Below are 24,482 nucleotides of genomic sequence, written 5' to 3'. Positions count from 1 at the left end.
GAGTATATGGTATGGCTATATCATAGAACAGCTATAAGGAGATGGTTCCGAAAGCTGCAGAGGAGCTCAGTTCATGCTAGGGCACCCTCTCACATAAAACCAACCTTGTGGGACACTTACTTTTGGACGGAGGTTCCAGGCTCTGCAAACGAGGCATTCTAGTGCACCAGCGCACTTTGGCATCAGCGCACGAGGCTCTCTGCCCACTGCTCGCCGCACCCGCTCCGCGGGTGCCGCTTCACGGGTGCCGCTTCGCTGGTGGGTTCCTGTGTCAGCAGCTTTGTGGGAGAACACGCAAGGACTTAGGCGGCAAGGCGGTAAGGGGCGCGAGGCACCAGCGGGGCTGCGAGCGTGCGGGGACTTCATTTCCCAGAAGTCCCTGCGAGACCGACGGAGAGCTTCCGGTCCGCTCTCCCTGCTGGCCCGCCCCCCGCCCATCAAAGGATTTTAAAAGCGTCCCTGTAATCTCCACCTTGTGGGACACTTACTTTTGGACGGAGGTTCCAGGCTCTGCAAACGAGGCATTCTAGTGCACCAGCGCACTTTGGCATCAGCGCACGAGGCTCTCTGCCCACTCCTCGCCGCACCCGCTCCGCGGGTGCCGCTTCGCTGGTGGGTTCCTGTGTCAGCAGCTTTGTGGGAGAACACGCAAGGACTTAGGCGGCAAGGCGGTAAGGGGCGCGAGGCACCAGCGGGGCTGCGAGCGTGCAGGGACTTCATTTCCCAGAAGTCCCTGCGAGACCGACGGAGAGCTTCCGGTCCGCTCTCCCTGCTGGCCCGCCCCCCACCCTTTTCGCCTCCTACAAAACGCCATCTTACTCCCGCAGCGCGGGACGCAGCCCGGGCTAAGACTGGGCAAAGACAGGGCCGTTTTAGGCCGTTATAGACCGATTAAGACCAGACCGGGCCAGCCCTCTTGGTCTTTTCTTTGTGTGAACTTTTAGTTGGGCTTCCTGCTTTGATTAAATTTCACATACCGCCCACACAATGTCTGCTCGCGAAACTAGAAGTAAGGCTACTAAGACCTCCAAAAAAGCTACAGGCACCCTAGATGATTTCATCACCAGGACCAGCCTTTCTATCGATAATGAAATAACCAAACTCCAGCACAAAGTATCATTAGAACTAGAGTGTGCTAGGAGGCTCTCTACTGAACTTGCACTTAGGAAAAAATCTTCTCTAGGCAGTATTGCCACCTCAAAAACTCCCGAACGTACTACTGGTCCAACACCAATCATCACTTTGGCCGAGGTTCACTCTATTGTAGAGGAAACAACCCCCCTTATTGATCATGACCTCACTGGGCCCTCCGTTAGTGCTGAATCCGAAAGCCTTCCACCATTGGACCCTCCAATAGGGAGTACTGAGGATAGCACAAATGGGGCGATCTGTAAAGCACCGGTTGAGATAGAGACTAATAAAAGTCAGGTACCTGCTAAGGCACCATCAAAACACAAGAGAAAACGCAAACATCTAACTGCCTATGCTCGGAAAAAGGCAAAAGTAGCACTTAGCCAAAACATTATGGGGGGATCTTCAAGTATGCCTAGCGTAACAGCTGATAATACTATACATGATGAAGCGCCCGTAACTGTAGAAAGTACTAATGTCAGCTTAGATGAACAAAACTCTATTGTAATGGCTGACCATTCTGTCCATGAGGGCCAAAGAGTCTCGTTTGACATGACAGAACAAGAAGGGGAAGGGAAGAATTTCTAAAACTAGTGTGGGAGACGCTTAAGAGACTACTTAGACCATTAGAAGTCAGGCTAACTGGCATTGAGAATCAGTTACTTGAGGTTGAGAAAAGTGTCATCACCCTATCAAGCTTAAGCCTCAATTGTACCGATGTATCCACAGTCCCTAAACAAGTTCCAGTTCCCGCTCCTGTGTTACCATTGAATAAAAACCCAACCAATGTCCAGCAAAAAAAGGAGGGAACAGTAAGAAATACAAACACCAAACAGCCAATAAACACTACTGACAAATCAAATTCAACTCCCTCAACTTCTACAACTGTAAATTCCACCAACAAACCCTCGCAGAAAAGTCATGGACATAGTAATACATCCCAACTGCCAAATGCTACCACTAGTCACTCTTCTATCCAGAGTGCACCGGCCCCAAAGAAACCCCCATCAAATCCTCCTGCATACCCTCATATCACCCCTGCAAGCAATAAACCCCTGTCTGACAGATCCTTCGCAAATACCACCTATAAGACAAACTTCCAGTCTAGCCATACGTATAGCAATTTTAAAGGAGGGTATATAGATCTGCCACCTGACGCCAGTCCATTTGTAGCCGTTCTCACAGGGGTGCCTGAACTAGATAGCCAATATGAAGAGAACTTCCAATCCCTAAAAAATAAAGTGATTTATTGGCTAAATACAAATAAACCCATTCCGAACCATATGAAAAGTAAAATCCTTATGGTTCGGAGGGTACCGTGGGTAGGGCCCATGGCTAAATCAATCACGGGTGATTGTATTGTTATATCCTTTGAGGAACCCCATAGTGCTGAACAGATCTGTAATTGGAAATCGTATGGAGCAACTCCTCCCTTTGAAGCTAGGCCCCTATCGTTCTTTTACCCCCCACCCAGGCCCATTCAATACGGCCCCAACTGGAACTCTGCCAACCAGTATCATGGCTACGCACCTAACTTGGCCAGACAGGTTGATCATAATATGTGGTCTGGCATCCCCACTTTCAATAGATTCAGTTGTTTAGATGCCGTCGACTGACTTGGAATTATGCCTGATTGTATTTCCAAGCTATATGACACCTTTTGTAACCTTGGTAATGGCAATCCTCATCTTGGAAATGCTCAACGAATGTCTGACGATGATAAGGACATTGAGGATAGGATGCGTAGGATTATCCCAAATCACCAGAAAAAGGAATTGTCTTTACAAGCTGGAAAAGCATGCTATAGCCTAGTTAGGGGTAGTCCGGACGGGGGATCTGATACTGTAGCTAGAGAAATAGCCAAAGACCTAGAGGAAGACATGCCCAATTCACAGATAGGCAGTGTACCTAATCAGCCGGTAACTAAGTCATTCTTTGATGACCGGAGCCTAACATCTCGCTTACTTATTTTATCGTGGAACATCGCTGGTGTTGCCAAGAACCTAAAAGACCCCGACTGGGCAGACTATGTTGACACCTGTGATATTTGTCTGTTACAAGAAACCTGGGCGACTGAAGTTCCACACCGGTTTGGATACAAAACTTATAGAACCGAGGCAGTCCAGTCTGACAGAGGAAGACCATCAGGGGGCCTAATCATTTGGCTAAAGATCACTCTGGTCATGAAGGTTGAACTTATCGATACAGGCACTCCTGATATTTTGGCCCTAAAGGTTACTCCTCCTAGCGGAAATGAATGCTACATCATTAATGTTTACAACAGACCAATCGGCCATTCCAAGGTTTCGCCCACACTTGAAGCCTTGGATCTCCTTTTGAAAAACGTAGTTGGAGACACTCCGGTTATTTTGGGAGGAGACTTAAACTGTAATTTCGAACCTGTTCCTGGCATCTATGATGTCTTTGAAGATGAGGACCAAGCGTATAAAATTCCCCAGCTTGAGACCACAAAATTTGTCAAGTACTCTACCTTGGCCGGCCAACTACTAAGACTAACCGCAGATCATGGTCTTAGAGCATGCAACGGCCGCCTCCCGTCGGATTTGCTAAAACAACCAACCTTCTCCAAAGCCAATAGCAACCTAGACTTCGTAATTGTTTCTCTTAGCATCTGGCATTTTTTGATTGACTTAAAAGTGACAAGTAGGGGGGAAAGTGATCACTATCCTCTGGAGCTTTACATCGATGTGTATATGGTTAGTGACACTATTACCCCACCAACTGAGAACACCAACGGAAGAATGTGTGAGGATGTTCACATAAACAACAATAGACGCGCAGTAAAATGGCCCCGCATTTTGGCAGATGGTAAGGCCTTAGCGTCGGTGTATTCCCTTTTTAAGCAAACGTTTGCACACATAGCTGACCACACCTTCTTACCTGTACACTTTGATCATTTCATTGAACTTCATAATGTCTTCTTTAGAGAATTAAAAACATATCTGTCAAAAATGCCAAGAAAAAAGCAACAAAACATAAGAGTGGCCAATCACGGAAAACTATGGTATGACCACTCATGCAGGATTGCTAAAAGAAACTTATTGCTCGCCATCAAAAGTAAGTCAAAGGAAGAAGTTAAACTTGCAAGGGAGGAATATAAACGTGCCCAAAAAACATCTAAAAAACTCTGGGAGGAATCGATATGGGCTGAAATGTTAGCTGCTGCAAAAATCAATGATAATGTTGGATTCTGGAGGCTGGTGGCAAATGAGGGGCACGCTGGGAGAGTTGTGAAAGATACGTTCCTGGACGAAATGACTTGGGTAACCCACTTCACATCTCTTTATAAACAATACGATGGTGACAACAATAGGAGTATATGGTCTCCTCCTCCTATCGAACCCCTTAACTTTACACTGGAGGAGACAGTAAGGGCGATCAACGAACTAAAAGATACTAAAGCACCAGGCCCAGATAAAATACCGGGGGATCTATACAAACACGATGTTGGAGTTTGGGCCCCTTATGTGAACCGCCTGTTTAATGTTTTGTCTTCAAACTGCAGCTTTCCAGATAGTTGGCGTGCAGCGGAAGTTGTGTTAATATTTAAAAAGGGGAATAGACTGATACCTTCTAACTATAGACCAATTAGTCTTATGGACACGCTTCAAAAACTGTATGCCAAACATCTGCTATTCCGGATCAACGACTGGCTGGACGACTCTAATATAATCTCCAAAGTCCAAGCTGGGTTTAGGAGCAAGACCAGCACTATAGACCAACTTTTTCGATTCTGTTGTTTGATCTGGAAGTATGTGCACATTAGAAAAGGTCACCTGTATGTAGCTTTCGTTGACCTGAGAGCTGCATTCGATCTTGTCCCGCGCAGTTTGCTCTGGAAAACCTTAAGAGAAGTAGGTCTACCGGGATGCCTCTTAGCTCAAATAGTTGAGTTGCACGCTGGCAACTTTGCAAACATTAGGTGGGGTCCGAATGGTGAGCTGACGCGCAATATTCCTATTGAACGCGGGGTTCGCCAGGGGTGCGTCTTGGCCCCTACCTTGTTCTCTCTGTTTGTTAATGATGTCCCTGAATATTTGAATGGCTGTACCAATGATTCCCCACAGCTCAATGGAGAAAGGGTGCCCGCGTTGCTCTTCGCAGATGACACCATACTCATATCTCAGACAAAGAAGGGACTCCAGGCACTCCTTAACTCCTTCAGCTGTTACTGCTTGACAAAGGGTTTGGAAATTAATGCAGACAAAACAAAATGTATGTCATTAAATCCCAGCAAACCAGACAGAGGGTTCTTGACCTTGAATAGTCAAAAACTAGGTACTGTGGAAAACTTTTCCTATTTGGGTGTTGCACTTGATTCGAAACTTAGTTGGAAGGCCCAAATCGAGAAAAGTAAGATATCATACGCCCACAATGTTAAACCGATCATATGCAAAATGAATGCCAGCACAAGCAAAAGTGTAACCCCTGTTTTAGAACTTTTTAAATTCAAAATTCAATCTGCTGTGCTATATGGAGCAGAGATATGGGGCCCTTGGGCAAAAGATAGTTTTCAGAGCCTGGACAATAAATTTATGCGTGCTATTGTAAGGGTCTCAAATAGTACACCTTTAATACCCCTTCAACTTGACCTGAATTTTAGAAGAACAGACTATTTTGCTATCTTAAGACCACTAATATTCTGGGTTAGGCTATGGACCACCCCAGAATTGATAGAATACAGAAATGGTCTACAAGAACTGTTGAATCTTGATTCTCTTAACTCTATCCAGTGGCTTGTGCACATTAAAAAATGGTTTACCCTTCTGGGCTTATACTCAATGTGGGAGACGCCTGACAAATTGCCTACCTCTTCCAAATTAATAGTCAAGCGAGCCTTTTGGACTCACATGAGTGACAAACTAGTAGATGGAAGTAGAGTTGGGTCCGCAGTTCGGGATTTTCTATCATTTAAGGATGAGTTTTATTTTGAATCATTCCTGGACAAGATAGAGCCACCCATCGCAAAGTCCCTATATTTAAAGTTCAGATACGGGATACTTATGCTGAACCATAATACAGAACGATGGTCACAAAAAAGACTGGGAGAATTGAATGTTAAAATGGGGTGTTGCCCTATGTGTTCCAATGTCTGCATAGAGAACATAGAGAACGAGGTTCATATGTTTTTTATATGTAGTGCATACATGAATGCTAGAAAGAAATGGCTAAAACCAATGTGTACAAAACCAGAAGAACAGAGTACCCTGCCTCAAGATATATAGGCCCTAGCTAGAGGGTCCTGACTGATATATTTGGAGGGGTGATTAACCTAGGGGTTGACAAGAACAAACAGACAATCACATGGTCAAATCAGGAAAACCAAGCAATTCAGGTATTTTAGAAAATATATTTTTTATTTTTATTTTCTGATGATAGGAATTAAAAAGATTTTTTTTGAACAAATATATATTTTTTTTCATATATCATAGATACATATAGTACATAAATAAGACAAACAGATATTAGAAAAAGTGTCACAACAATTCGTCCTACCCAGTAACAGCCTATATTTACACACACAACATCATTCACTTCAATCTCCACTAACACTATCTCTCCTAATTTAATACACCACTCACTCTATCATTCATTCTACTTTTCCTTGCAGTTATAGCACATAGATGGTCAAATCGGGATGTTCATCCAGGTAATTGGTTTTAGCCAAACCAATGTGTAACCTCTTGGGAACTAGATCCCGCTCTATAGCCTATAGGATCATGAAAAGTAATTCAACCCAGTACATTGTATTGAGCATAAGTAAGTTCCTTTATTCTGTTTATATTATCCGTAAGAAACAAGGACAGGTACCTCGAGTTGGACAGGTGTATATGTTTACAAAACCTCTACTATACAAAATGAAATGTATCTTAAATGGTATATGTTTACAAAACCCTTACAATACAAAATGAAATGTATCTTAAATGGAAATTGCAAAAACTATTTTTTAAGTATCACTTTTTAATTAATTGTTGTCATGTATGTTGCTTGATTGTTTATTTTTTATGTATATATGTGTCTTTTATGGCCAAACTGGCCGAAATAAAGAAATAAATAAATAAATAAATAAAACCAAGCAATCTGCCTCCAGGATTGTCGAGGCCTACCATAGGAGTGATTTATAGGTGCATATGTGTCTATATATAAGGTAGATATAGGTATACTATATCTAATTAAGCGGTGATTACACCACCTTACCCAGGCTGTGTGAACAGACCTGTGGTGTCAGTTTGGAAGGCAAACCAGGGGTGGCACAATACATGCTGCAGCCCCTGGTATGCCTAGGGTGCACCTATGCCCTGGGTACATATGGTACACTATACAGGGGCTCACAAGAGTGACCCAGTAACCAATCTGGTATGTACCTAAAGTACATGGTACCGATTTAGAGACAGAACAGGTGAGCTGCGGACTGATTAGCAGGCCCACAGCTACACCAAAGGAAAAGAAAACAGAGAAACACAGTAAAATGTGGGGGTGACCATAGGAAGCAGACCCTGCTCTCCTACAAGGTTTTTTCAAGAACCTTTTTTCTGAATTCTACTGCCTAACATCCTTGAATGACTCTTAATCTGACAGCTTCTTCGTTATTGAACTTATCAAATTCACAAAACATGACAAATTTTTTTTATTTAGTTACAAACTCATCAATGATTTCGTTGTTTTGTTGACATGTCATGTTAAAAGTGTATCTTTCAAAGTCTACGTTTCTTTGTGGATCAAATCTTTCATTCAAACTTTTCATGATGCCTTCCTACGTATTTTTATGTGCATATGGGAATGTAACAATAATATCTTCCACTTCATCACCCACTAAATTGAGCAATATCTTTTGCTTGCTCATCGGTATATTTTTTGCATGTTGCCTTAAGAAAATGTTCAAATCATCTTGTCTACTTTCCCCATCTTTGAGCAATTGTTTGCTCATCTGTAACATCAAATGATAATTGCGCTAGATACACTTTCCTCTTCTTGTTCATCCATGTGTCTGTGTGTTGACACGCTGTTTTAATTGTCACCTTCTTCTATTAATACAGTATCCATATTATGTTATTTAGTTGTCCAATATTTTAAATTTGATTGTAATTACGTTGTTTAGTTGTTTAATTCTGTTTTATTTGCTTAAAACTGAGTTTAAATGATTTTTGCCGGACCTTAAGATGGAGAGATATGGTATTTCAGTGCAATGTCCCAATACTTGCCTGACTCCAAGATGGCCGCCAAGATTTTTAAAGTCTTGTGTTGTTTCCTTTTGCCTGAATCGAATATGGCCGCCAATTATGACATATCAGGCGAAGTCATACAAGATTTGCGAGATCAAGCGCATTTATTTCAATTGCTCCTCGTGCTGCACCGGTAAGCAGTTCTTCTTTTTTTTTTTTTTCTTTTTTTTATTAAGTTATTTTATTAGGAAAAAGCACCTCACAAAGTACATAAAGCGCTCGCCTACAACCCATCTCGGGCCGGCAATAGGTCTCCGTGCGACAACAATGACATGCACCATTATACATTAACATCTTAGAGTCCAGTATAAGCGCTCGCCGGAGGTCGATGGATGGAAACTCTCCTCTGTAGGCTTGTACCATCTGCTGAGCAGCGTGCATTTGGAAGAAATGAACAAAGCAGTAGATTTTTACTTTTTCTCCCAACCAGTCCCTAACCCCGTGAACACCCCCCCTCCCCATAACTGGTCCCTCAGTTGTGCTCCCCGAGTAAGTCCTCAGGTGTCGCTAACACCTGTTGTGTCTGGTGCAGCCTACCACTCTTCCTCCATCTAAGGTGTTGCCCTCCCACCTCACGCCTCTATGGATGGGGTGTTTCCTAACGCCTATAGCGCGCTAGGTGTGCAGGGGAACACACCGGGCAGGTGAATCAGGTGGCTCTTGCAGGACACTCTCCGGTTCCTCCCCTCCTCCTTCCTCCGAGACGTCCCCGTCCGGCCTGGAGGACAAGTGGGTCTGGTATAGCCCCCAAAAGTTCTTGGGGCGACTTCTGGGCGGAAGGAGCTCACTGTATGTATCCGCCTGCGTGTTACAGTACTTCATATCGCTAGCCCATCGCTTGAGTGTAGGTAATGGCCCCCTCATCCAACATAATGCAACTACCCGCTTCGCAAGGAGCATCCCCATGCCCACCAGCTTCCTAATCGAGACGGGCATCGATTTCGTATAGCCCATTAGGGCAAGGGCTGGGTCCATTGCCAGGTCCACCTCAACTATAGTGCTCATTTCAGCGAATACGCCTGCCCAGTATCTCTGGACCCCCGGGCAGTTCCAGGCCAAGTGCAAGAAGTCCGCAACCTGTGCCCGGCACCTCTCGCAGTGTGGGGAGTCGCGGAGGCCGTACCTGTGGAGCCGTTCCGGTGTATGGTATACCCTTTGCAAAAATTTAAAGTGGACCAAACGGTGCCTCCCGTTCAGGGAAATGCGCCTTGTGGCCACAGAGCAGTATGCCCACATGTCATCATCGACGTGGGTGCCCAGGTCAGTCTGCCAGGCCAATCGCGCCCTCGTGTAGAGCAGTGCCGTGTGGTCGTGTCCTATCCTGTACAGCCTAGTGAGCAGCTTCTTCGGAGAGTCGCTGTCTATAACATACACCAGTTCCGGGACTGCGGGGGGTTCCTCCATATCCGGGCCCAGTAGTTCCGAGAGGGCACTACGGACTCGATGGTACTGAAAGCGTTGGAGTAACGTGGAGCTCTCCCTCCGATGCGAGATCTGCGCCCACGTCTTTGCCTGGCCATTCACAAATAGGTCCCCCAGAGTGTGTGCACCTAGTTCGTGGAGGGCCCTATGGACACCCGGTTCCGCCAAGGTCGGCAGCCAGAGCGCCCATTGTATAGGCATGTTGGGAGCGTACATCAGCTCCTTGTTTTGCCTCTGCACAATGGAATGCCATGCGTGGTTGGTGGATAGCAAGGAGTCCAGAACGCCAACCCTGCGGTCTTTGGGGCCGCATATGGTAGCAGGAAGTGGGGTAGGGTCTGCGAACAGTCGTTCCAGGATCACGTGCGGAATGTCTTGGTTGCCATGAATCCAAGTGTGGAGGTGGGAGGCCTGTGCAATCCTGTAGTAGCGCTCCAGATCTGGGGCCGCCAATCCCCCCTGCTCGTACGGTAATTGCAGCACCTGCCATTGCACCCTAGGTTGTTTCCCAGCCCACGCCAATCTCACCAGGAGTTTGTTTAGAGTTGCAAAGAAGGCTTTCGAGAGGACAATCGGGAGATTATTGAATAGGAATAGGAACCTCGGGAGAACGACCATTTTCATTAAGGCGATCCGTCCCACCAGTGACAGCGGGAGCTTAATCCAGAGCTCAACGTCATCCACGAGTTTGCTGTAGGCAACCCCGTAGTTCTCCCTTAGCATGACGTCCGGGTCCGTGTGCAGCATAATGTCCAGATATCTTATCGGCTCAGAGGACCATTGGAGCGGGTAGTCCATCTCGAAGGGGACAGTAATTGGGGTCAGTGGGAAGGCGACTGACTTCGCCCAGTTGACCTTCAGCCCGGATAGCGCGCCAAACCTTACAACCTCCCTCAGTACCGATGCAATGTTATTGGCCGGGTCCCTGACATAAAGAAGGGTGTCGTCCGCATACGTGGAAATACCTAACTTGTAGGTGGGATAATTGATGGCTTCGTACGAGTGGTATTCCCGAATCGCACACGCCAGTGGCTCCGCCACTAGGGCGTATAGCAGCGGGGAAAGAGGGCACCCCTGTCTCGTGCCTCTGCTGATGGAGATCGGCTCCGAGACTGCATCTCCCAGTCTGACTCTGGCCGTGGGCTGGTGATAAAGGGCGCCCAGCAGTTGAAGGAAGATCTCTCCCAGCGCAGCCCCAGCTTCCGCAGTACTTTGCGCATGAAGGGCCACTCCACAGAGTCAAAGGCCTTCTCCATGTCTAGAAAGACCGCGATGGCTTTGGTATCATGCCTGGTGTGTTGCATGGCACCCAGGACCGTGCGAATATTGTAAGTGAGGTTCCTAGCCGGGATGAACCCAGCCTGCTCCGGGGCCACCAACTCGGGCGCCACCAGGGCCAGTCTGGTCGCCAGTACTTTTGCGTAGAGTTTAGCGTCCACATTGAGAAGGGACAAAGGGCGGTATGAGCCTGGCAGGTCGCTGGGCTTGCCAGGCTTAAGTATAGTGACGATGAGCGCCTCCCGCATAGAGGGGGGCATAGCGCCATTTTCGCAAATTTCGTCAAAGAGGGTGGAGAGGTGAGGGAGCAGCCTATCTTTGTACGCCTTGTAAAAGGCCACCGTCAGACCATCTATCCCGGGGGCACTGTCTGCTCTCATGGTGGCCAACGCGTCAGATATCTCCTCGCAGTGGATAGGGGCCATTAGGAATTCCCTCTGCCAATTCTCCAGGAATGGCATCTTAATGTAGCTAAGGTAATTGTCAATTTGGTCCTCCACCCCCGAAATTTTAGTGGTGTATAGCTCCTCATAGAAGCTCCTGAATTCCGCCAGTATATGTGTCTCCTCCGTGAGTATCACCCCTCCAGTGGTGCGCAGTTCCGCGACAGACTGTTTGCGTCTAGTGCCTTTCATAATCCTGGCAAGCAGTGCACCCGGGCGGTCACTCTCCCCGTACGCGCGCGCCGTCGCATACTTTCCTAAATGTCGTACCTCCCTGTCCGCTTCCTCATGGAATTCTTTCAAAAGTTCTTGCAGGGTGTCATCCCCAGGCAGGCTCGGATTAAGGAGCTGGCGGCGTTCGTAGTCTGCTATCTGCCCCTCCAGGAATTTCAGTCTGTTTCTAATTGCCTTGAGGACCCCTGAGTGCTTCGCCATGACCACCCCCCGTACATACACCTTGAATGTCTCCCAGATTGTCCCGAAGGTGTCCACTGAGCCCAGATTGGTGGTAAAGAAATTGTCTATGTCCTCTCCCAGGTCAGCCCTGAATGCCTCGTCCAGCAGCGAGTAAGGTGGGAATCGCCACGTGAATGGCGGGATTCTCTGCAGGGGAGTGTGCAACTCCAGGAGCACCGGGGAGTGGTCCGACAGAGTGCGGGGAAGCACACTGCAGCCCCTGACCATGGGAAACAGGGAGTGTGATGCCAGCCAGTAGTCAATCCTGGTATGGATGTTGTGGTATGCTGAGTAGTGCGTGTACCCCCCCTTGGCGCTATGTCTTTCTCTCCATACATCTACTAGGCCCAGCCTCAACATTTCTGCCTGCATGCGCTGCGCCGCCACAGCAGGGCACCTGGCGGGGCCCGTGGACCTATCCAGATCAGGGCTGAAGGTGAAATTGAAGTCCCCTCCCCAAACCATATTCCCAGCGGACCATTCATTACAATGTTCCGCAACCGCTGCATAAAAGTCAGGGGAGTCATAGTTGGGGCCATAGACATTCATGATCAATAGGTTGTGTCCCTTGCCCGTGCACTTGCTTAACACAAACCTCCCCTCCGGGTCCGCCTTCACCAGGGCGAGTGATAGCTTAGATTTCGGGTTAACCCAGGTTAGGACCCCTCTGGCGTGTGTGGTGAAACCTGCAAAAGTGGAGTGTCCCTGGAGCCCCCTGTGAGTTAGCATCTTGCTGGTGTTAGGGAGATGTGTTTCCTGCAGCAGTGCCAAGTCTATGTGGTGTCTCTGTAGGTAGTGTAGCACCTTGCGGAGTTTCCTGTAATCATTTAATCCCCTTACATTCCAGGTGACAGCCCGTAGGGATTCCGAATCCCGCAGCGAGTCTGCCCGAGCCGTGTCAGCCATTAACATTAAAAGAGGACATCAATTGTAGCGTGGTGACAGGGGCCATCCCCTTCCAGTAGTGGCAGCCGCCCACCCACCTCGCAGAACTTAACCTGTTAGAGCACATGTCGGACCTTACCCCAAACATCCCAAACAACCCCAAATTCAGAACCCCCATGACCCCCCTCCGCCCACAGTCAACCAACCCCAACCTGGTGTGACCGAGATCCCTGCATCCACCCCCCCCACCCATCTTCAAACTTCCCCAAGCAGTCTCAAGAAGAGCCGCAAGCACTGTAAGCACCAGGGCAGAGGTAGCGCACACAATGTCCAAATCGACCTCAGTCCGGTCGTCCCTCCTGCGCAGTATAAATAGGCCGCCCCCACGCCAGCGCCCCCAATCGCAAGTGCGGCTGTAAGATATGAGAGCAGTATAGTACCCGCCTTAACAGGCGTCTCCCCCCCCCCCCGGCCCTTGTCGACAATCCCATGTGGCAGGGCCCCAGCAACGCCACCCCAGGGCAATCTAACAGTGTCATGGTACTCGCCGCCCTCCACCATAACCCGTGTGGCTTGTGCAGATCTCACCCGCAGCAACATGTCCAGAAGTCCGTTCACCGCAGTGGTGCGCCCCGAGTGGGCTCCCCTCGGTTCCACCTGCAAGGATTAGCGCAGGGGCTAGTGTAGTCAATCCGCCAGAGGAAGCCACTGCTCCCCCTCTCCTCGCTAGTCCTGCTCATCCAGGTCGCCATTGCCAGCACGCTCCTCCGCAGGCGCAGATCGGTCTTCTCGATGTTCCTTGATCCATTGCTTCAGGGACTTCTGCAGGTCCTTGGGGTCAGTGAAAAAATGCGAGTGGCCCTGCCTGTTGATGCGCAGCCGCGCCAGGTACAACATGGCATAGTCCAAGCCCAGGTCTCTGAGTTGCTGCTTGTAGGGGACAAATCGCCGTCTCTCTTCCTGTACCTTGGAGGTGAAGTCAGGGTATAACGAAATGTTCATCCCCTCGTACTGCAGGTCTCCCTTCTCTCTAGCAGCCCGGAGGGCGGCGTCCCTGTCCCTGTAGTTAAGGAGTTTTGCTATTATGGGCCTAGGGTTCGCACCCGGTGGAGGCCTCGGTCCCAGGGTGCGGTGAGCACGTTCCACTATAAACATAGGGGAGAAGGTATCGTCCCCCAGCAGAGATTTAAGTAGTTTCTCGACAAATAGCTCCATTTTCCCCGTCTGGGTCGACTCCGCCACACCCGTGACGCGGATGTTGGATCGCCTGGAGCGGGCCTCTAAATCTTCGGATTTATCCTGTATCACCTGGAGCAGCCTTCCAAACTGCTTGCGGTCAGCGTCCCATGTTGTTTGCGCCTCCTCCGCCTCCGTTAGCCTGCGCTCCGCCATGTCCAGCCTCTCTGCATGCTTGTCCACCCTCTCCGTCATTCGATCCATCCGGTATGCCAGGGCGTCAATCTTGGTGCCAATGGCCGCCATGCCCTCCTGTAGGCCCTTCTCCATCGTGTTGAGCATACCTTTAATTTCTGCGCACAGTGCGGAGCTCGGGTCTGCAGCTGCTCCCGGGGTCTGGTCTGCCGGAGGGTCCGGCACCTTCTGTCTTCTCTGGTCAAACGACAGCTTAGTTTGAGTCCTGTCGCTCTTGCCCATCACTGCGGCGGATAGTGAGGCCAGCGCCCTCAGTCCTTATAGTGCCGGTGGTCCCCCAATGGGACAGTCCAGGCCCCAATCGTGTGCAGGCCTGCCTGCCCAGCACCGCCACCGGGCGAGGTAGGCGCCCGCCGCTTTCACTCCCCCACTGGGTGCCTCGGTGTCAGGGCACCCCCAGCCAGATTAGGGGTGCAGGGCTCGTGCAGAGGGTGCACTATCACAAAGCAGCCCGCCGCTCCTCAGGGCCTCCTCCAAGCGGTCAGGCTGCCGGTCAGGCCACTCCGGTAGGAGGTAATGGCGCCCGCGGCGATGTAGAGTCCCGTCTGCGCCACGTGTGTCCTCCCGGCGGGTCCGCCTCACCGCCGGCGCTCGCTCTAGACCCCAAAGGCCTTCAGGGTGTGCAGTTATTGTAGCGGGAGTCCGCTGTGTGGGCTTGGGGCACCTAAGGGGTCGTGGCTGCCGCCGGCCTCAGTGCACGCGGGACGTCTTCACCCAGGGGCCGCACGTCGGGTGACGCAGCCCGGCCCCGCGTCTCAGGACAGCGCAGGGATCCCGGCCTGGTCCGCAACTCTCCGGTCGGTGGCGTCGCCGGGGGAATCCGCAGTCGCAGCTCTCCCAAAGCCGCGTCGGAGGTCCACGGGGGGGAGAAGGGACAGCCCCCGCCGGAATTCCACGATAATCGCCGCTCTGTGAGGATAATTAATGGATTGTTAGCGGCGCTAGCGCGGAGCTTCGCGCTTATGCGTCCGCCATGAACGCCGGCTAGCTCCGCCCCCGGTAAGCAGTTCTTCTTATTTTGATTTATTTCAAAGCGCGATTGTTACTCAGCGCGCATTACACAAGCAGGCATATTATTAGTTCCCTTCACATTCTGAGGACGTTGATTTCTTCATTTGAACAATTTTCAGCGAGCGCTCCTACCGTATTTATAAGAGCAAGATGAGGTAGATGTGGGGTTGCATCAGCACTCGTCGCCATCTGTAACGATGTGTAGCCTTAATCTTGTTTTAATACATTTATTGTATGTACACAGAGCAGCCCATTTGCATCCAGCTTCCCAGTATCCAGTAACTGACTGAAGTAGAATTCTTGTAGATTCTACGTGGCCATGGCTACATGACCATAGTTCTATTCATGACATCACTACACCCTGTCTAGACGCAAAGGTCCCTATTTGGTCAGAGGTACCTACCTCTGCCAACTAAAGACCCCCAAATCTAACAGAAACGTACTACTTCATTTTCTCAGGCTCCATCATTTTCATTTTCTTGTTAACCATAGTAATGGGTCTTATAATTGATGCGGCTGACAGGTTGCCCTCTGCGTCCAGTTTGCCCAGAAAAACTGTTGACTGAGACTGACTGAGGGTATTTATAAAGGGCACTACTGCTGAAGCGTTTTGGCACTGGGGTAAGTGGCAGACACACCAACTGGCATGTTCAGGGTTGGGAAGAGAGCCATGTTTTAATGTTGAAAACTCTGTTCATATTGAACTGTGCCTCATCCAAACTGGTAAACATTTGCATGTACTTCTTCAGGACTTCACCATGCTTTGCCAAAAAAATGCCTTTGGCATCCTCACTTGTCTCTCTCCTGTCCAAATAACCAAACTTTGGATTAATGCACATCAATACAGTTTTCCAATGCTCTGCTAGGAGGCCTGCATTAGCATTGCCTAAAAAACATATTGTGTGTTGGCACTAACCGCTCAACAAATCAATATTCAGATCTTTAACTTTAAGGTAAGGGTCTTCCACCAAGTCCAACATTCTTGCCAAGAGACCCAGAACATCTTGGAGCCTCTCTTGACACTGTTTGAGAGATCGCTCCAAACCTTTTCTAGGATCTTGCTCCGATTTGAACAAATAAATGATCATCTCCAGATCCAAATTCAGAGTCATTCTCCATCCGTACTCTCCGGCTTGGGCCGGATGTAGAGGATTTCATGAAAATGAATCTGGGGAGGGAAAGGGGTGTGGCCAGAAGCTACATTATATTCCAGAAAAGTTAGCTTTTTTGCATCATGGTACACACATTGCACAATTTGCATTCACCTCAGTGTTGACTTTATTGTTAACACCACAGTCAACACTGAGGGGAGCACAAATTCTACCATGATGCAAAGGAGCCAACTTTTCTGGGATATGATGTAGTGTCTGGCCACACCATTTTCCCTGCTGAAACTGATTTTCATGACCCCCCACTATCATTTATCACACTTTCCTAATCTCCCTTTTTGTAATAATTTCATTCTGGCCCATTGATTACACTTCATCCGACCTGAGCCAGAGAGTATGGCTCGGGTGCGGAGAGTACGGCCTGGGTGTGGAGATTCCGGCCCGAGTGCGGACAAAAAGCTACAACTCGTAAATGATATCTGTGAATACCAAAAGTTGTAAAGTTAGACTTTAGTCTCAGATTACCTTTGTGAATCGTCCCCTCTATTTTCCATTGTGATGTTCTTAAAGTTCTACTTCAAAGCTTTTGAGGGTTTAATGCTCAGAAGGAGTGAATAAAAGAAAATGCATAATGCTAGCCTCCTGTCTTGATATAAAATCTTGTTAAAAAGGACAACATATTCTAGAGGTCAGTTGCATGAAAGAACTTTACAGCAACCTTTTGTTAATCTGAAACTCCTTCAGTGAAACCAAAGAATTCTCACTCTAGACAATCCTTTTGTGAAGGAAATTCCATCTGTTGATTCCCTCCTGATTTAATACTTCCTTCAGAAATCAAATGATTTTCCATAGTACTTACCTTTAAATTAGGTTGTTATTGAGAAAATAACTCTATAGCTGCCGGCTTCTAAAGTACGCGGAAAAGAGCCAAGGAATTGAGAGCCTCTTCTCTCAGCACATGAGACACATTTTACCACCTTCAGATGTTTGTCTTATCTTATATTTTTAGGGAACCCATGCATAAATAATTTCTGTATATGAATTCTCTTTTGATAAGTTGCAAAGTTAAATTTACCACCATCTGAAATAAAATACCAGCTATGTGACTTCAGTTCTTTTTGTAATGGCCAAGGTCACAAAATGTTTAGCACACTTAAGATCAACATAGGTACATAAACATTTAAATTTCCAGTCAGGATTTACAAATCATGATTAAGAGGATAATTATATTCATATTTTTCCACCACCACATTCCATTTTTAACTGGGAGTGATTTGTTGGTCTGTCAACTTTTCTGCAGTTACCTAGTGTAGAGGTAGGGGTGGGAACTTTGGCTGTGCTGAAACAAGTGTGAGACCACATTGATCCTTAACCCCTTCGATGCTCATGACGAGCTCAGCTCGTCATGAGGTACACCTCTCGTGTGCTCATGACGAGCTGAGCTTGTCATGTAAAAGGGGATTCAGAAAATATCGCCACAGAAGGGGGATCAGCCTAGCACCCAAGGTGTTAAAATCTGACCAAGATCAAACATCTTAATGAAATTTCAAACGTTTTTTATACTATGGCTTCTACCACAAATGTGTTACTTTTCAAAATAATACAGACAATTAACTGAGCAGCCATATGCATATTCACCTTCAAGAACATAAGTTTAATGTGAATTAACTTTGCTGGGTATCGCAAGTATGTGTAGTTCTTTTTTACTCTACTTTCTTTGATTTGCTGCAGCGCATTTACAATACCTTGATTATGTATATAATCTTCATTATATCTTCTCCTATCCTACCTTTTTCAATTCTTGTTGTTTCAGGTGTGGACTCTCCAGGTTTGTACACATAACTCCATTCCCTGACCCTTCTCCCATCTTTTTCTTCTCCATCTCTTCCCATCAGTCTTGATCTACCCCGTCACGGGTGGACCAACAAAGAGTGGATTGCCTTTAGGACAGGTCCTTGTTACCAGTTGTGAATTAATTCTATTTGGGCCATAACAGAAGTAAATGGCCCCAACTGAATTATAATATACTTGGGAATTCTGTATGTGGGGCTTTTTCAAGCAAACATTTCAAATGCTGCAAGAAGGCACATTCTGGGGTGGAAATACCTGGGAAAACATACAAGAATCCGTATGTTAGATACCCACAATTTATTCTGCAAAAAATCACAATGATTCCCTCATCAAATTACCAGGATACTTAGTAATGGTATTTCTGGAGTGGGGAGATGACAGTTATTATACTGGGCCACTGGGCTTTGAAAACACAAAGGACAAACACAAGTAGCCTATCGGCAAAATAAATTCAGGTGTAAACCAATGTTGATAACCCTGGTTGACCTTCCCTTTTACCTTAGTTATGCCTATCAGGAAGTCACAGGGGGATTCCAAGCAGATCTAAGCCCCATTACATGTGCAGAGATCCCTACCACGTGAGTGGAATTCTCCACACCACTGTTGTTTGTTAGCTTTCCCAAGATCCTCTACTTCCCATTTCCATGGTATACAGGTTCAGAGATTTACACCAGACAAAAGCAGGCATAACTCCTACTACAGAATGGGAAGTGAAACTGAAGAACCGCAAATTGGCTGGAGATGTAGAGAAGGAGTTCCCATCATGGGTACAAATATTTTTCTTTTTCTCAATGAGGAAATAAAACATGAGAAAAGTGTGTTTGGAGAATGAATCCTATTTCTCTATTTCTCAGCTATGGGCAGCTCTGCATGGAAGCAATAGATCCTACTTGGAAAGTCACATGACCTTCCCTGGAAAACTGATGGAAATATCTGCCTGACAGTTTTCCTGGCATTTTCTTAGGAATGTCTTTGATTTCCCTGAGGACAGATTTGTGATTTTCTTTGTGAATTGTGGACATTGAGAATGATTCACAAAAGTAAACTTGCACTTTGGTGTAAGTTTAATATTGTTTGCTATTCGGCAAGGGATTTTATGAGTAGTATTCTTACAACTGCAAAGCCTCCAAACATAAAAGGTTAGGACAGTCCTGGTAGAATCACTCTGTGAAATGGCTGCAATGCAGTTTGGACCCATTTCCTCACCTCCACTCGACACACATCCAAGGAACGAGGGAGCAAGTAATGCCAGATGACTGACTCTCTCCCCTTCTCTTAAAGCATACAGGATTGGTAACAGCATGTGGAATTCTGGCTGTAAAAATGGTTCACCACAGTTATTTTCCATTCTGAGTGAGTGATTTCATAATTGTGGGAATCCCATAAAGAGATTTTGACCATTATCTTCAATTTCTGCTGCATCAAATCTCCTCAAGGAATTCTGCAACACTTGTAATTGGGCCTCAAATCTAAAGAAATGATGGAGATAGCAAAAAGAGCATCAATCCCCACAGAAGACCTGATTAAAAAATGAATAATGGAGGCAGTCTGTAACATGCCAGTGCCTCCAAAATGAACAGTCACTTCATCTTTCCAGGCCATCATCCCTGCCCCAAAATCGAATCATGATCAGTAGTGCTAGGATGCTCTCAAACCTTCATTAACAATGTTCTTTGATCAAGAAGGGTGATGAGAGCACTGCTATCTCTGCTGTGCAAAAAATCATTAAAACTTGTGAAGATGCGCTTCCATTTTTCCACAACAGGAAAAGGAAGTTATATAGGGCCATGTGTATGAACACATTTTCCCATAGACACAGAATGGCTAAAACCCTTTGATACATCTGGCCCATATTGAAGTATTTTGCAAATGAAATGCACATGAAACCCAGAGATATGAAAAATTTAGTTTTCTTTTGCATCTACAAGAGTTCTGGTTTATAAACATTATTGTGAAGAAAGTAGCAGATGTTTCACTTTTGCAGGTGGCACCACACCAGCAACAATTCAACAGCAACGCCAAAGTGTTATACGTAATAGATCCTCCTTTTTCTACATTCAAGTCAATCATCATGCTATTCTTTCAACGCTCCAGTAGCTTCACCACAACAATGCCATTCAGTCCTTCAGTATCAGTGGACAAAAACAAAACAAAAAGTCAGCCCCTTGTTACAGAGGTACATATCTGTATGGATTGCTTCATGTGTGGAGCTATCAACCTACATTTGGATGAACATTTCCACCTGGATAGAATTCAATGGAGTTGGAAATCTCCATTCAAAAATATGTCTTTCAGCCACAACACTCTCAAATGACAGGGACAAATCTTTTATACTCAGATAATCAGATTTACAGGTGTACAATTACTTCTAGCACTTCTAGTAGGAGTTCAGGTGGGTAACATAAATTTGCAGTTTGGGTAAACCATAAAAACATGGCAAGACACAAGTGTATTTACTTGAGAAATAGTGTAACAATTGAAAATTAAATAAAAGTAGTCCAACCTAAAATATTCCAACCTCAAAGTACATTTGTCCTAAATAAAATAAAAAGCATAAAATAATTCTTAAATGTCTAGATAAGAAGTAGAGTCACTTCCCCAACCGAGATGGAGTGTTCGAGTTTTAAACTTAGATTTGAGGCAAACATATCTAGCCATCTTCTGGCTCTCATTTCACTACAATATAAAAGTTGTTTTCACTCACAAAGGGAGTATTGTATGGGCGGGACATGGCAACCCTGGAGGAAATGAATACATTGGGGTAGGGATGGAAGTAAATTGGACAGAAAAGTTGGATGACAGGACAACAGCAAGTGAGGTGGCATGGGAAATATGACAAAATGTTAAGCACAATATCAAGGACATCAGGCAGGTACATAGTTCTTTATGTTGGTCAACTAGATTCTCTCACTAAACTACTTAACTATTTAATTTCCTTAAAGATCGCTAATTGACCTCAAACTTCATCATGCGTTTCTTGAACATGGCCATTATGACATATTTAGGACAGGGGTGGGGACAAGACGTAAGTACCCACGATGTATGAGGCAAATGCTTCCTTTGGACATTTCTTTTTCTTGTAGCCACTCTGAGAGAAGGATTTTTAGCAGGGAGTGAAGCCCCTGCCCCTGTGGTATGATGGCCTCCGGAAAGATTATGGGAGTGATTATGGGCAGTGACTGTATGTCAGAAAATGTTGGATATCATTGTAAGATCTCCATTAGGAACAACAAGAGCAACATTTTTCATCTCCACCTGGCATGTTAATTCTACTACCAACCCCCACCACCTATGTGGGATTAATTAAATAAAATTAATTAATTGTGGGTTTGTAATGCTCTAGAATCGACTCCCGAAGGAATATCTCTGCGCAGTAGACCGCTGGGGAACCGTCCTGGCTTTCCCTGTGAGATGGTCCCTACTGGGTATCTCCAAGGTGAAACCAGGCATCCCCGGCGTATGTGGGGGGCCGTTGTGGAGATCAGGCAAGCTAATGCCCAGAGTTGCCGAGTGTGATCCCTGGTTAGAGAAGGCACTGAGGTGAGAATTATCGAGTCCGCTGACCCTGGTCCACGATCCTGCCGCGTCGTTAATTGAACCTGGGTCTCGGGCCGTCCTCTGCTCACGGGTCTGCCGCCTCTAACCAGTGAGCCACATCACTCCACTTCTCCCACAATCTTTTCTCAGAAGCATGTGAGAAGCTCAAGTAGATGAATTTTATCGTGGTGCAAGGGTTCTCCATTTGATTGGCAGTATTTATGTATTGTGCCTAGCATCTGTGGAACTTTGCACATGGTATACTCTCCTCTTGCTTTACAAGCAATATCCACTGAAAAAGAATGGAGCCAAAATAAAGAAATGGTGAGTACATATGTCCAGAAATTAATCGGCTACAACTTCTTATGTAGAAGATACATACTTTAAATGATCTGTAGCCTGGCAATGGCAAGCACTCTACTTCCCTTTTGCTAATCATGTGTGTAAATTACCCCCGTCGCTTAATATTAGTCATGCGAAGCTCAAAAGTGAAACCCAACAACAGGCATGATTTCAGAATCTTAAAACCAGGTCCATAATGCAGAACCCCTACGAAGATAAGAGCCATATGGTTATAACGGGTGGTTTCAACTCTTCCAGCTAAGCACCAGTCCCCTTAGCCTGCTGCCTCCCAATGAAATAATAGAGAGGTAAAATTACCAGTCCAGTCTTGTTTGTATGACTAAGGAATGTACACCTGAAGGACATGTAATGTCACACTAAAACATTATCATTCATTTTTGGTACACATATGCCAAAATTACGCAATTGAATGGTGGATGGAAAAATAACATGAGCAAGTCAGCTTCATATAAATTTATGCTTGCAAACCAGAACGTAGGTATGGTTAATGGGCGAACTGTTTCAAGTGACTGTTAGAATGCCTCTTTTTGCTTGATCACCCCAACTTTTGGAATGATGCTGCTGGATTTTCAACGCTGTTGCACTAAGGCCATGCAAGCCAGGTTCAAGGGCATGTGCACTTACCTCTAAAATGTGTACTATTGGCTAAATACTGAATAGCATATTCAACTTACATGTAATTCCCAAGTATATGGTGCCCTGTGAACCCAGGGCCTGTAAATTATATGTCACTAGTGGACTGTGCCACCACTGAATTGACAAGGTAAAACATGACTCTTGGCCTGTCTCAGCAGCCTACCTGGATGGTTTTAAAACTGCCATTTCGACTTGTTAAAGTCACCCTTTCAACAGGCTACACCTTCCTTTTAAATAGTAGTAAGTCACCCCCAAAGTTGGCCGTACAAGCCCTAAGTCAGGGTGCATAGTATTCAAAACTAGAACATATAAATTACATGTTTTACATGTCAATACAGTTAAAATGGCCCCCAACCTGTTTTCACTGCAGCAAGGCTTGCTGTGCCATAAAACAACTGGGTTACTTTATTACACTTAATAAATCTAACTTCAGATTGGCACACGCTAGAAAAATACTTCAAACACTCATTTTCATAGTAAAACAAAATTCAACATAATGCTATAATTGAGCCTTACTATTTCAGAAATAGACACTTTTTTCCTGCCTCAAGCATCTGGTAGCCTTTTCAGAGTTAATCCCCAATTTTCACCTTGCAGCCTGCTACCGACCTGCAAGGAGGTGTGAATGGCCCCCAAGAAAGGAAACAAAGGGCCTTGTATGGGAGGTGTGAACTCCTTCTGACTGGATGGCCTGGGGGATGTGTCCACCACCTGCAGAAGCTTTAAAGGGGCCTCCCCGTCACAGGCAGATGAAACTCATACCTAGGCATGCCCTTTCTGTTGGGTAATTAGTCATGCCTGCACCAATCCTTGTGAGGGAAACTATGTTTCATAACTAGTTTGCAGTGGTAGTTTCTTGTTTCCTTAGACACAGCTCAAGGGTGTGACCAGAGCTCTGTCAATGGGAAGGAAGTTTGGTAGAGCATTGTAAAGTGGAATTGTTTAGAGCCAAATCCACAGGAGATGATGTCAATGTAGGTAGGATTACACCCTGGGAACTTTCTACCTATTGGTCAGGAAGTATCTCACTCCCACAAGCTAGTGCCAGGCAACAGTATCGCTCCCTGAAAACCTTCTTCAAAACACATATGGAGCTGTGGATAACAGAAAAAGGACTTGACCTTCTTTAAACCTGTGGGGAGAAACCCCAAGGGCTGAACCTGCTCCCACATGTACCTTGGACAGAAAAGTAGACTACAAGAGTCAGTTGTCCAACCTTGTGTTAAGCTACAGGTCCTCAATAGCTACAAGAACCTTACTTTCGCCAAGATTCCACATGACCAGTTCCAACTGGATTTGTTCCATACCCTGCTGGTGACTTCTGGAAGATTGAGTACCCACGTGGTACCCAAACGATCCTCAACCCCTGGATGGTGTTAAAGTTTACTTTTCTGACCCTAAAACTTGCCAAACTCTAGATTTAGAAACTTTTTCAGAACCTTTCCTCCAGAGAACCCACAGAGACAGAGATTGATAGTGTAGCCGCTGATGCGGAATTTCCAGTCGGTCAACCTCCTGATTTCCCCCCTGTGAAAGGATCTTGACTTCCAGAAAAGTTTCTCAATCTGAGAGTAGAGAGACTTCAATTAAATTGATACTGAAAAGTATCCGATCAAGACCGTTGTTGGCACGGATTCTGAACTTCACTCACTTACAGCTTCCCTGCTGTTGATGCCACCCATGGA

The sequence above is a fragment of the Lissotriton vulgaris genome, chromosome 10, assembly GCF_964263255.1.
Source record: "Lissotriton vulgaris chromosome 10, aLisVul1.2, whole genome shotgun sequence".
Classification (NCBI taxonomy): Eukaryota; Metazoa; Chordata; class Amphibia; order Caudata; family Salamandridae; genus Lissotriton; species Lissotriton vulgaris.
Note: the sequence above shows the minus strand (reverse complement) of the source record.